We start from the raw sequence: 12,603 nt of genomic DNA, 5'->3' as shown, positions 1-12,603 counted from the left end.
GCAGCCTACTTTCTGACAATGTGGAAATGTTTCCTTCATCTCCCTGTCCCTTCCTACTTTACAGACCTGACTAGGACTCTTAGATAGACCCTTGCTGCCCTTGTTTTTGTTTGTTTCCATTAAACTTCTCCTTACCACTATTTGGGAAAGGCAAATGTGCAAGTCTGCAGAAGGGAATGATGAAACAAAGAAATCTGTTCCATATACAGAGACAAGAGACCACAAGACAGGGAATAGTCAGTTTGAAGAGTAACTAGTCACTAGTCAACTTTAATAATTATTGAGATCCAGATCACTTACCACTTAGTCTGACTCACTGTCTCTTAATATATTTTGATTGATTTGATGAGTGAGTTGTCCAAGTAGTTGAATGAAAGAAAAAAATCAACAGGTAATAGTTCTATTAATTTGATGATGATTCTAGGAAGTCGGAATGGCTTAGTAAAGTGCATGTTGCAAAATTGCTGGGACCTGAATCCTATTTCCTGTCATCTCCATAAAAAGCCAGGCTCATCTGTAATCCCAGAACTGGCAAAGCAGCAATAGGGGCATTTCTGTAGCTTCCTGAGTGGACACTAAGCTCAAGTTAGTGAGCTCCAGGTTCAATGAAAGACACTGCCAAAAATAAATCAGACACTGGCTAATGGAGTCATTCCCGAAGTATGTATGGGTAGACATGTAAAAGCACACTCATATGCATCCACAACTAACACACATATATGCAAACATGTAAACACATGACATAAATAATTATGTAAGCAACTGTGTTATGTGGCCAGGATATTGGAAAAAAAATTAGTGGAAAGAGCTGGAGAGAAGGGACCGTTAGCTTCCTGTAAGAGGGTTAGCTCAGGAGTAACTTCGTAGACAGAAAATATGTTGTGCAAAAGACTCCTACCTGTGAATACACAGGGGATGGCTCGAGTTTGTTCATTTTGCAGCCAGTAGGTAAACAATAAGCATTTTTAAATTATCATCAAACTGCCTGAATTCAGTCTACTCACTCTCACATACAATCATTATTAGATATGTAGATATGCAGAGTCCTGGGTGTTGAAGTAGTAATAAATAATACTTTTCATAGAAAGCTACAATTTACATAAAAGCATGTGAAGTAAAGTCATTAGTGAAAAGGTACTACTCATAAGAGGAGTTTTCATCATTTAAACTATACTGAGTACCATTACTTAAAAAATGTACTATAATTTATCAGTTAGTTTGAAATTTACCTACATTCAATTATATTTTAGGAATCCTTTTAAATTGGACCTTGAACCTAACAAAACAGAATTTCCTTTCTCTACAGTTTCCAAGGGAGATAATCTTTGTGAGTAGATACTAGAGACTGGTGTTTTTTTTTTTTTTTTTTTTTTTTTTTTGTTGTTGTTTGTTTTAACCATCTAATTTAGGAATCTTTGCACTGGGAGGAAAATCACCCATAAAGGTATCTTTAAAACTCCACCAGGAATTAGTATATGGTGTGAATCCAGTTGTGTAATTTGAGAAGACAGCTGTATTTTATCCAGCTAAATCAGCACTTGATTCTAAAGAACTCCTTTGGAGTGTCACTGTTTTCCAGCATTAGCCCCACAGTGCAGATTTAGGAAACGATGGCTTTGTCTTCCAAGCACATAGGCTTCATATTTCATTTTTTTTTCACATTGAAGACTCAGTAGCACATCTGTGAATCCAGGCTAGCAGCCGAGTTGGTAGCATATGACTCACATAATGTTAGCATAGCAGAATACTTTTTAGTGACCTGTTTTCTATTGTGCAAAAACATTTTATAGCCATTTGTGTATTTGTATGCATATGTTTACATGTGCGTATGCATGTATAAGAATATACATGGAAAGGTCAGAGGTGCACATGAAGCAGCAGACGTCCTCAATAGCTCCATGTGTGTTGGGGCAAGGCTGTGTGGGCCTGTAGGGGCCAGGTGCACCTAAGTGTATATGTGAAGGCACTGAGAGGTCAGAGAATGATTTGGGTATTCTGCTCTTTTCAGATTTTCTCACTGAACTTGGAACTTTCATCTGCAGCTAAGAAGCCCAGACATCTTCTTATCTCTGTTAACATAGCCCCAAAATTACAAGTACACACTATAGCTCTCATGATTTTATAGGGGCTCTTGGGGACCATGCTAATGGCTACACAGCAAACAAATACTTTACTGACTGAGGTCCCAGAACCCCTAATATGTAAAACATTTTTAAAAAGAAAAATGTTCTGAATGTGTTTCACATTTGTTTTTTGTGTCTATTGTATTGACACAGAAAATGAAAATATTTATCACATGAGTAAATCAACACTGTAGATAAATATGCCTGATGAATATAAGGGAGTATGATTTACCAAATCGGGAGCCTGGTTTATGAGTGCATCTCTTTACTGACTTCGTATAATTTCTCAGTCTGTCAACAACAGAAACAGTTTTATATGATCAGTGAAAAATCGAGTAAATATTCTGTAACAGGTGAGAACCAAGAAGTAAGCTCCACAGTTTTGGTTTCTGCACAAAGTAAAAACCTGGTGAATGTTCAGTGATTGTATGTTTGATACTTTACGATAATCTCCAATTTACAATCTTCCAGAATGAACTGTTAATGGACATTTTTAGATTTTTTTTTGTGGAAATTCAAGTTTTCATTGAAATAACAACTTTTTAATGCCACAAACTTCAACTCCTACAAAAAATACAGTAATTTTTTTGTTGATTTAAAGAGACACATTTAAAATCACCACAGAAATTTCTTTTTTATACAGCCTTATGCTTTGGTTCTTTTGTGATTATATTTAGCAAATACCAAAATTATGAAATTTTAATGAGAAAAGAGTAAAGATCACTTATTTTCCCTTGATATTTCATTTTTTATTCTCCTTTATATAAACTAGAGATCTCAACTTTAGGTCTTTTTTTTCTTCATAAAAATGGATATTAAATGAAATTTCACAAAAAAGTACTAGCAATTTAATTCAGTCCAGTCTATATGTGTAGTAGACAAATATTTATTGCTCTATATTGTGGAAGTACAAGACATTAGTAATTTACAACTCCTCACAGAAATGCTTGTATTTGACTAGTTGATACTGCTATCCATATTTAGGATGAGAGTTAGGGTGATCCAAGGCAACTATCATGGCTTTGAAACATGAGCAGCAAGTCTGGAATTTTATAGACCTGAGATTGAATTGCACAGTGTCAGTGTGCATTAACAAACAAAAACAAAAATCTCAGGTATGGGGCTGGAACTTCAGAAAATCTTGTGATATAACATGAACCCATAGAGAGCAACCAGGTACAGAGATTTAATTTAGGGAGATTGAATTAAGGAATTATGTAGTAAATTTGAGATTTACTAAAATCATTGCAGGAGACATGTGCAGAAGTTTTTTCAGAGGAGCAGAAGCTATTGGACCATGGAGAATCTTGAGGAAAGGATTGAAGTTTATGGGGATCTAAACAAAGTTTTGTGGTTGAAGAGGGTGTGGTGGGTATAGGAACTACAAAATATTATAATATACAAAATAATATTAATTTGCATATTTATTATGTGTTCATATGTGCATGGACCTATGTTAGTTTCTATTTACACATTATGCCTAACTCTGATTCAGTATAGCAAAGGGACTCAATAAATTATTCTTTGTAGAATGCAATTGCCACTATTTTAGAAGATGTTAGTTTTCTTGCCATCCAAACTTCTGGAGAACAGGGCTTGTGGCCACTTCTCGGTTTTCAAGGTATGTTTAAATTACATATGCAGTTTCTGAAACTTTTCTATGAATAATTAATCATTGGTCTACTGTAGTAAAATAAGAGGAATGACATCACTGTATTTGGGACTGTTCTGTTATCCAATTATATTTAATGTAATGCAGTGAATAGCAATAAAATAAGATGAATTAATAAAAACCCTTCAATTGATGGCTAATTTTTTCTACATTTTAATAATTAGATCATTCATTTTTTATGTTTATTTGGTGTCACATTAACATACAAACATATGGCAAAATACAAAGTTAGGAAGACTGTATCAAAGCACTATGCATGTATTGATGTTGATGACTTAACAGGTATTAAAGTTTAATATTCACTTGGATGAAGGATATTTAGACCTTTGCACTCAAGTTTTAGGCTTTCATCAAAATATTTCTGCCTGGAGACATGCATTTATGTGGAACAACAGAACAATATGATTGACAGTTTTCCGCTTTCCCAAAATATATCAGTTGTCTCCATCTATGATTTCAGAAAATGCTCACCAAGTTTCTAAATGTATTTCTCAAAATTCAAATTCTATGGTAAGATTGATGACCTCATACAAACACTTGCGCAAATCTTCTTTCCACAGCAAGACACATTAGAACAATCTTAAGAAATAAAGTGGGAGCATCACTGGCCAAAAGCAACCATTTCAGGACCCCTTCCACACAGCCCATCCACCCAGCTCAATCTACTTGTCTCCTCTAAGTTTGGTATTCTGAGGGTCCCCCATTACCCTGACCCTGGTCCTAGCATCTGGCTCTTTTCTGTCAGGTGCAGCTGACAAGCAGTATAATTAAACTAAGCTTACAGTCACAGAAGGGTGCCTCTAAGTGCCTGTGCAGTCAAATGCCACAGATTTCAAAGGTAAATGACATGAATTAATTTCTCAAGAAGAAGAAAAAAATTTTTTAAAAAGAAAGAAAAGTCAGAAGGATGGCAGCTCCCGGTAACACAATGTGCAGATTAATGGCACCCACTGATTGATTGGCGTGTCGAAAAGCATACCTTTCAGTTAGAAATGAAGGTACTGAGAGACTTTGGGGGTTCTTTTGCTCATTTTCACATGAAATATGAACTAATAAATTCAAGGTAAAATTAGTTTTTCTTGGCATCTTTAACTTCTTCACTGTACTCAAATCTGTCTTTGAGGACAATAGTTTCTTGTGAAACTGAATAGGATTCATTCAAAAGTACCTCAACGTACCAGGAGTAAAATTAAAATTTCTTATATTGACTTATAAAATCCTTCTTTGACTGGCTTCAATCTCCTCTCAGCCTTTCTTTAACCTTTCCTCCACATCACCTGTCCCTGCACTTTGGCTTCTGCATTGACTCATTCTGTGCCCACATAGAGCCTTGCACATGGTTTCCTCTGTTCTTTTGGGCACCCGTTCTTCTGATCTTCCAAGAGAGCACATTAAATATTTACAAACAGTTTCAGTGGCCACTCTGGGTATGCTTACACCACTGGGCTTAATTATTTTCTATACAGCACTTACTCATTGTCTTCTTTTTAATCCGTAGATTTATTTATCTGTCTCTGTAGAATGTGTAGTCCATTGAAGTCTAAACCTTAACTTTCTTACTAATATTCCACTCATGGACTGGTACCCAGCACCAAGGAGGTGTTGCATTAACAAGGTTGAAAACAAAAAGACTATAACAAATAAGAAAGATGTATATACTACAAAGCCAACAGTATAATAAAGGTTAGCACAAGGGTATATGAAGGACATGTAAATAAGTAAATAGTAGCTATAAATAAATAGTAGCTATATTTCTGGTTCATTTGTATGTCATCAAATAAAAGCATTATAAAATACAGAAGAATTAGAGATTTAGAAATTAGAAACTTCTAATTCTACATATATAAATCTGGGTAAATGCTTGGCTCTTAAGTATAACGCTCTAGTTAGACATATTATATTATTTCCTAGCTTTGGTACTTGAGTTATTCAACATTTACAAACCTTGAATACCTTACCAATAAGAAGCCCCTGACACAGAGAGCTACAAGGCTGAAGATGAAATAGGACAGATGCCACTGTTAGCATAGTTGCTGACACCTAATGAGAACAGTCATTATTAAAATTGTCTATGCCGAGCTTTCAGTGACTGAGGCTTCTCCACTCTGCACGCTGCCCAATCAGTCTGGCTACTTCTTCACTGTTCTTTAACAATGTGTCCAAACAGAAAATGTGACAAAAACAGTTTTAAAAGCAACAACAGGAACAACAAAAGCAGAACCTTGTCTTGTGATATTTGGACAACTCTTGGTCTTAGTTTCTACCTATCCCATTCAGCCAGACTGGAGCAAAGAGGTACATTTATTAATATAAATCAGAAGAAAAGTGAATGTTAAAGATGCTTTAGAAAATCTATTAAAGAAAATGTCATTTTCCCCCTTATCTTTTCTATAAAAATTTAGGTACTGTATCTTTTAAAAGGTCACTTTTTCTGCTTCTCAAAGAGTCCAAGGACATCTGGAAATTATGTGACCTTGAACTTACTGCCTTCTCTTTCTGGTGTGGCATCTGCTTGCTTTGAGGTAGTGAGGTGAAAATGAGCTGTTTCATGGCCAAAACGAGATTCACGTTTGTTTGGGTCCCTCCCACTGCAGTACTCGCGCTCATATATTGCTCTCTTACCAGTTTCTCAAGTTCCTGTATGGCACTTTCCCCTCAAGAGAGCCTTCTAACTGCTTCCACTCCAGTTTCGTTTCACTAGCTTCTGAACACTGGCTTGGGATACACGGGGTCTTAAAGACTTTCCTTCCCTTCTTCAACTTGATCTGTTCATGACCAATACCTGATACACAGAAGAAAGCACCAGCTGTGAAGTGCCTGCTTTGTACCAAGGCCTAAGCAGCGCACTTCAGATGCATTGTCATTCATTTCCAATGTCAAGGATCACCATGCTTATAATCAGAGAGTATAATTAGGTGGTTGATTATATCCACTTTAGTTACCTTTCATATGACTCCAGGCTTGCAATGCTATTAACAACTTAGAGATTTTGGACAAAATATATGATACCAAATGATCTCAATTTCCTAATATTGTAAAATACAGAAGAGTAAAAATAATATAAACTTATAGGTTTGTGTATGAGTTCTTTCTGCAAGGTATAAGGAATAGATATGAGTTGTAGATTTTCAAGCATACTGGGAGAACATTTTTCAATTACACAACACTTGTGGCTCCCTACAATCCCTTATCTGTGGTGCAGTGGTGTTTTAAGTGAGATCCTGTTTTCTTTGGGTCAGATGCCCTGTGCATTGCTGAATGTTAAGCAGTGACCTTACCATTGGATGTAGCAATCTCTTCTCTTCACCCTTCTTACTTCCTAATCCTCCCATTACTTCTTCTCCCTTATATCCGCAATTAAAGTGTCTATGGGTGTTGCCTAATTTTCCCATCCTAACTGAAAACTGCTATGATACAGAGATGAACATACTATATGTTTTTATACTCTGGTGGGCTGGAGAGATGGCTCAGTGGTTTAGAGCATTGCCTGCTCCTCTAGAGGTCCTGAGTTCAATTCCTTGCAACCACATGGTGGCTTGCAGCCATCTATAATGTGATCTGATGCCCTCTTCTTCAGATAAAGCACTCATATACAATAAATAATAAATATTTTTAGGCTCTGACTGTAAAAGCCGCTTGCCCTCTAAGGTCTTCTGAGCAATTTGGATGTCACTTCTCACTAGTATAACCAGAAGACACCCAGCTTTGAAGATTAGTCTAAAGCATTATTTTCTTCTTGCCTTAATAGTTCTTTCATTTATAATATTACCCTATCCTATTTTTGCTTCACAAATGCTTATTCATTATTCAGAAATATGTTCAAGTTGGACATTTCCCATATTTTTTTCCAATTACAGCATTGTTTATCTTGGGCATGATCTTTATATTCTACCACACTATACGATTTTTTCACAATTATTTCTTTTGAGAATATGAAAAAAAACTGAAAGTGAGATTTTTACTTTCTGTCTTTTCTAACATTTATAGCAGTAAATATAGTTTCTGGCATGAGCTATCTGTACATTAAATTTAAGCCAAAAGAAAAGGACCTGCCTTAGCATGGCATGAGTGGGTCATGGACACACAGAAGCAGGCCTACCACCACTAGTGCAATGAGGAAGAAAAAAACACATCCAAAGGCACACCAACTACCTGCCACATGGTGCAGGCAGGGAGAGATGCCCAGATTTCCAGTGCATGACACAGGCAGGCTAAAGAGACACAGAGGCCCGACAAGGAGTGTGAGCAGGGGATGACATACATAGACCTGCCTATTGCCATGCCACAGTGTGGGCTATAGACACCTAGCGGACCTCTAGCCATGTGGCCTGCTTGCAGAGGGAGCCACTACAATTTGCAAGTGTGTAGTGGACAGATGGGTGAGAAAGATAAGGAAAATAATTGGAGCATTATGAAGAAAGAGGAAACTGGAGGTGTGAGGCTAGAAAGGAGTAACCTGTTGTGAGTAGCCACTCCTGCCTCCTGAGGCCTTGGTGAAGTCACAGCCATACTGCCATTGGGGCCATGTGGTCTATGGCCTTGCAGTGGCATGGTTCTGTGTCGATGTCTGCGGCTTTTATTACTACTAGGAACCATGGAGATGTCCCTGGTCTGGACAGCCACTTGGTCAATTTACATGTCCGTGGGCTATGCTGAATTGGCCCCTACCCTCACTGGCTGCAGCACTCAGGAGAGTAGGCACTATACCTTGCCTGGTCTAAGGGGAGAAGGTAAGCTGGCACCAAAAGCATGAGCACAGGAGAATTGGCCCCATCACTCATCTGATGTGAAGTGGCATCAGTGTGAGGGTGATGCCCTCTGCCCTCTCACTACTGACCATCTGAGGCAGTCTGTAGTTCTAGCTCTGGAGTCATGAGAGCTGGTGATCTGTCCCTTCCCTTTACCAGCTGCAGCATACAGGAGCATGGGCCTTGTACCTTGCCAGGGTAATACAGTAGACCTGATCTTGATGGTAAAGACAGGGGTGAGCCAGCCCTGAGGTTATAAGAGCAGGGGAGTTGTCCCAGCCCCTCACAGTCTACAGCACTTGGAAGACTGGGCCATGTGCTTCAACTGGGTAGGCCAGTGGATCTTGTTCTGGAGGCATGTATAGATGAGCCCCATCAGATCATGCAAGCAGTAGAGCTGACCCTGACCTCCTGCTATTGGCAGCACTGGGTGCATAGTGGAAACTGTGCTGGAGAGCTTGTCCTGGATAGTACAGATGTGGGACCAGCTCAGCTATCACCCAAGATATATCCAGGGCATTGAGATGGCCTACCACCAAAATCTGAATCACTTGGAAACTGTTGGAGTGCATGAATGAGCCAGTCCTGCAGATCCAAAGCTGCAGGATCTCTGTGACACATGACAACAATAGGATAACTGGACTGAGTTCTGGGGAGGATCTAATATTGGTTGTGACAGCAGCCAGAGTCCTAGAACCAGTTCAATGACTCACTGTAATGAAAATTTACAAGTAAATATGTGTGAACAGAGGAATATAATGTGGAAGACACTGTGATAGCCTACAATTTCTACAATGTTTTCTATGCTTTGTTTTGCTTATTTATTTTTTGCTGGTGTGCTTATTTCTTTTGTGGGAAGATTAAAAGGGTGGAGGACAGATATGAGAGAATGGGAAGATGAGTGGGACTGGCATGCATGATTTGAAAATCATGAAGATTTGCTAAACACTTAACCAATAACTTTAAGCCAAATGGAATAAATGATTTATGATAAGACAATGACTACAGATGATAAAGTGATCTAAAAGAATTTGACAACAAAAATTGGATGTGTGTAGACATGCTTGTTGAAATACATAATTGAGCCAACGGCTGTTTATTGTTTAAGCTATTCACACAATTGCCTTGGTTTTCTGTGTCTTTTAGCACATGAAGGAACAGCTGAGGATGAATTGTAGTTGTCATTTGGAAACTGTTAACTGATTTGCAGGCTGATGGAATCTGTATTCTTGTGTTAGGAATAGAATTTATCCAATAAAGGGATACAAACAAGCTTACGTTATTGCTTTACTAATCAAAAAAGAAGATCAAGGAAGCAACTGTCTAAGTGAATGACACAAATGAAACAGAACATATTTTGTTCCATTTTTCTTCCTGTAGTTTTGCACAAAAATCTCAACTCTCCATATATGTTTCTCTTATTATAGGTAAAATTTACAGTAGTTGAGAGATGGAATCTGGATGAGTTTATTCACAGGCACTGTTCCAAAAAAGCAGTCCCAATAAAATAGAAAAGAGAAACATAACAAATTAATGTTTAATAGCATTATAGAAAATCGGTTTGAATAATGGCTTTGCAAACATGTTGGCTTTCTAACACAGGAGCTTGTGACTATGCCACCTTCCATAACAAAAGGGACGTGGGGAGATATCACTATAGGATTTGGTGTGAGGAAATTGTTCTGAATTTTCTGAGAAGGTCTGGTGTACTCACAGGGTCCTTCTGTGATTAAGGTGTACATGCTTGATGGTAACTAATAGCCTATCAGTTAGCACAACTGGTTATAAGAGGGCACATGATTTAATAGGCAATCAGGAGCATTTACACAATGACCATAAGAAATGAGGCTCCACCTTCAATCCACTGAGATTGCTAAAATAATAGAAGGGAAGCCTGGAGTTGCTAGATAATTTCCTTGACAACACATGGAGGACTTTCTTAACGAAGATGCAACAATGAGAGCTGCGGACCAGTGAAAATGAATGCCAGAGAACATGTCTTCACTGGCTACTCAGCTTCTATATTATCCTTTCTTGAAACAATTGTACTCTCACAATATTTGGTTATAGAAGCCGATCTCTGTAGCGTGGATAAACATATATATAATATGTGTGTGTGTGCATGATATATTCATTAGATATTTGGTTGAATCTTATTCATTCAAAACAAAAATGTTAGAAAATATGTGAACATATGTGGCAAAGATAGTATAAAAACAGATATACACATCAGTGAGAATATAAATCGTTTCAAGGAACACAGCTGGAAATAATCATAATTAATGCACAAATATTTTAATTGACCATAAATGCAAGATACAATAAATAAATAGAAAAGTTTCAGGGTTTTTTTTATTTGGTTTTCCAGCTTGATCTTTAAAGATGAGAAGTCTGATCAGCAGAAAAGTTTGCCTAAAATGCTTATATACAATTGATTTATTTTTCTTTTATATACCAGAGCTTCATGGATGCTAGGCAAGAGCTCTGTCACAGAGCCCTGGATAAAGTCTTGAAAAACTAATTTTGACAATGGCAGAAGGCAACTTTATTGAATTAACAGTTGCCTTTTCCACAAAGCATGCCAAGACCTGAGACATCCATTTCTACCTATGAACTTGAGAGTGTACTATGTGCCATGTATAAAAATAAACTAAAAATGTATTATTGCCTACCTGTATAATGTAAAGTCAAAAACACTTGAAGAAAATGTACAAGAGAGTCTTTGTGATTCTGACCTGAGCAACTTTATAGTCTGTTTTACTCTCAAGGCTCTGATATCCATTTCCCCACAAATTTAGATATGAAGCTTATAACATTGTGTACATAAATTGGAGTTGTATGTCTGTAGCACTAGAGTTCTATGTCTGTAAGGGAAGTGCAAACTAGCTATTCTACTAATCTAGAATTAAGGGTTTTCCCTCTATGGCAACAGTTGGCACTATCGTAATTGTAGTCTCCATGTTGCCCTTGTACCTTTAAGAAATGTTTGCAAAATTTTAATGAACATAGTTACTCTAATTTTTTGGATTTAGCAGATACCACAGAGAAGACAGAAGGTGCCACAAGCCTTTCAGCAACAAATTGTAATTAAGAACAACAAAGAAAAGAGTCTATAATATTAATAGTTGTACCTTATTTGAAGTCACTAAAACCTCTTCACTCTGTACTGGAGATTCAAGACTAAGCTCCAATTATCTCTGATATGTCGTTGAAGTCTCATTCTTCCATTATCTCAGACAATGAGACTTGGCCTCTATTTAAACGCCTGAGTATTATTTTCATTAAATGATCACTTGTCCACTTACATTGTATTGTGTCCTGAACACAGGTTTTCAATAGTTTCAATATAAACAGGATGATAGTTTTCTAAATGTTTAAGTGTTGCCTTTACTTTGAATTAAAAATCCCACTCTTATTTATTCATCTGATATTTTACTAAAAGGAGTCTTGGCATCCTTGAGGTTCCTTTCAATGCCCTTTTTCTAAAGGCTTCAGTTGATGCTTGTAATGACAGGCATTCAGTTGGAAATCCTTCAATGATTTCCTCAAACCAAACATTTAACTACCTTTCTCGTGTTCTATCTTCTATAAGATAATAGGACATGAATATACATCCAGTCAGTTGCCTTTTCTCTTTACAATTAAAACTTGGTTTTAAATTTTTATTTAGTTATTAATATGGTGGTCTTTACTAGTTACAGTTTAATCTTTCATAGTTTTTTGATGTCTGTACAGACAAAGCCTCCTGTGTTCCAGGTCAGTCACAAACTAAGTGTGTAGCCAAGTATTACCTTGAACTTCTGAGTCTCTTGATTCATATATCCCAGTACTGGGATTACAGGCACATGTGAGCACACACAATTAATGTGGTGCTGCGGGTTCCACCCTGCATTCAGGATGAGCATGAATACTAACTGAAACGCATCCTCAGACGTTTTGTTCATAAGTAGCTGTGACTTGTCTATGAACTCTCAAATTCTTGTTACACTCTCCTCCTTTCCTCTGAGCCTCACCAGAATTACCATTGACAATCAATTCACAAAATAAACTCATGTTAGAA

The sequence above is a fragment of the Acomys russatus genome, chromosome 4 (assembly GCF_903995435.1).
Source record: "Acomys russatus chromosome 4, mAcoRus1.1, whole genome shotgun sequence".
Classification (NCBI taxonomy): Eukaryota; Metazoa; Chordata; class Mammalia; order Rodentia; family Muridae; genus Acomys; species Acomys russatus.
Note: the sequence above shows the minus strand (reverse complement) of the source record.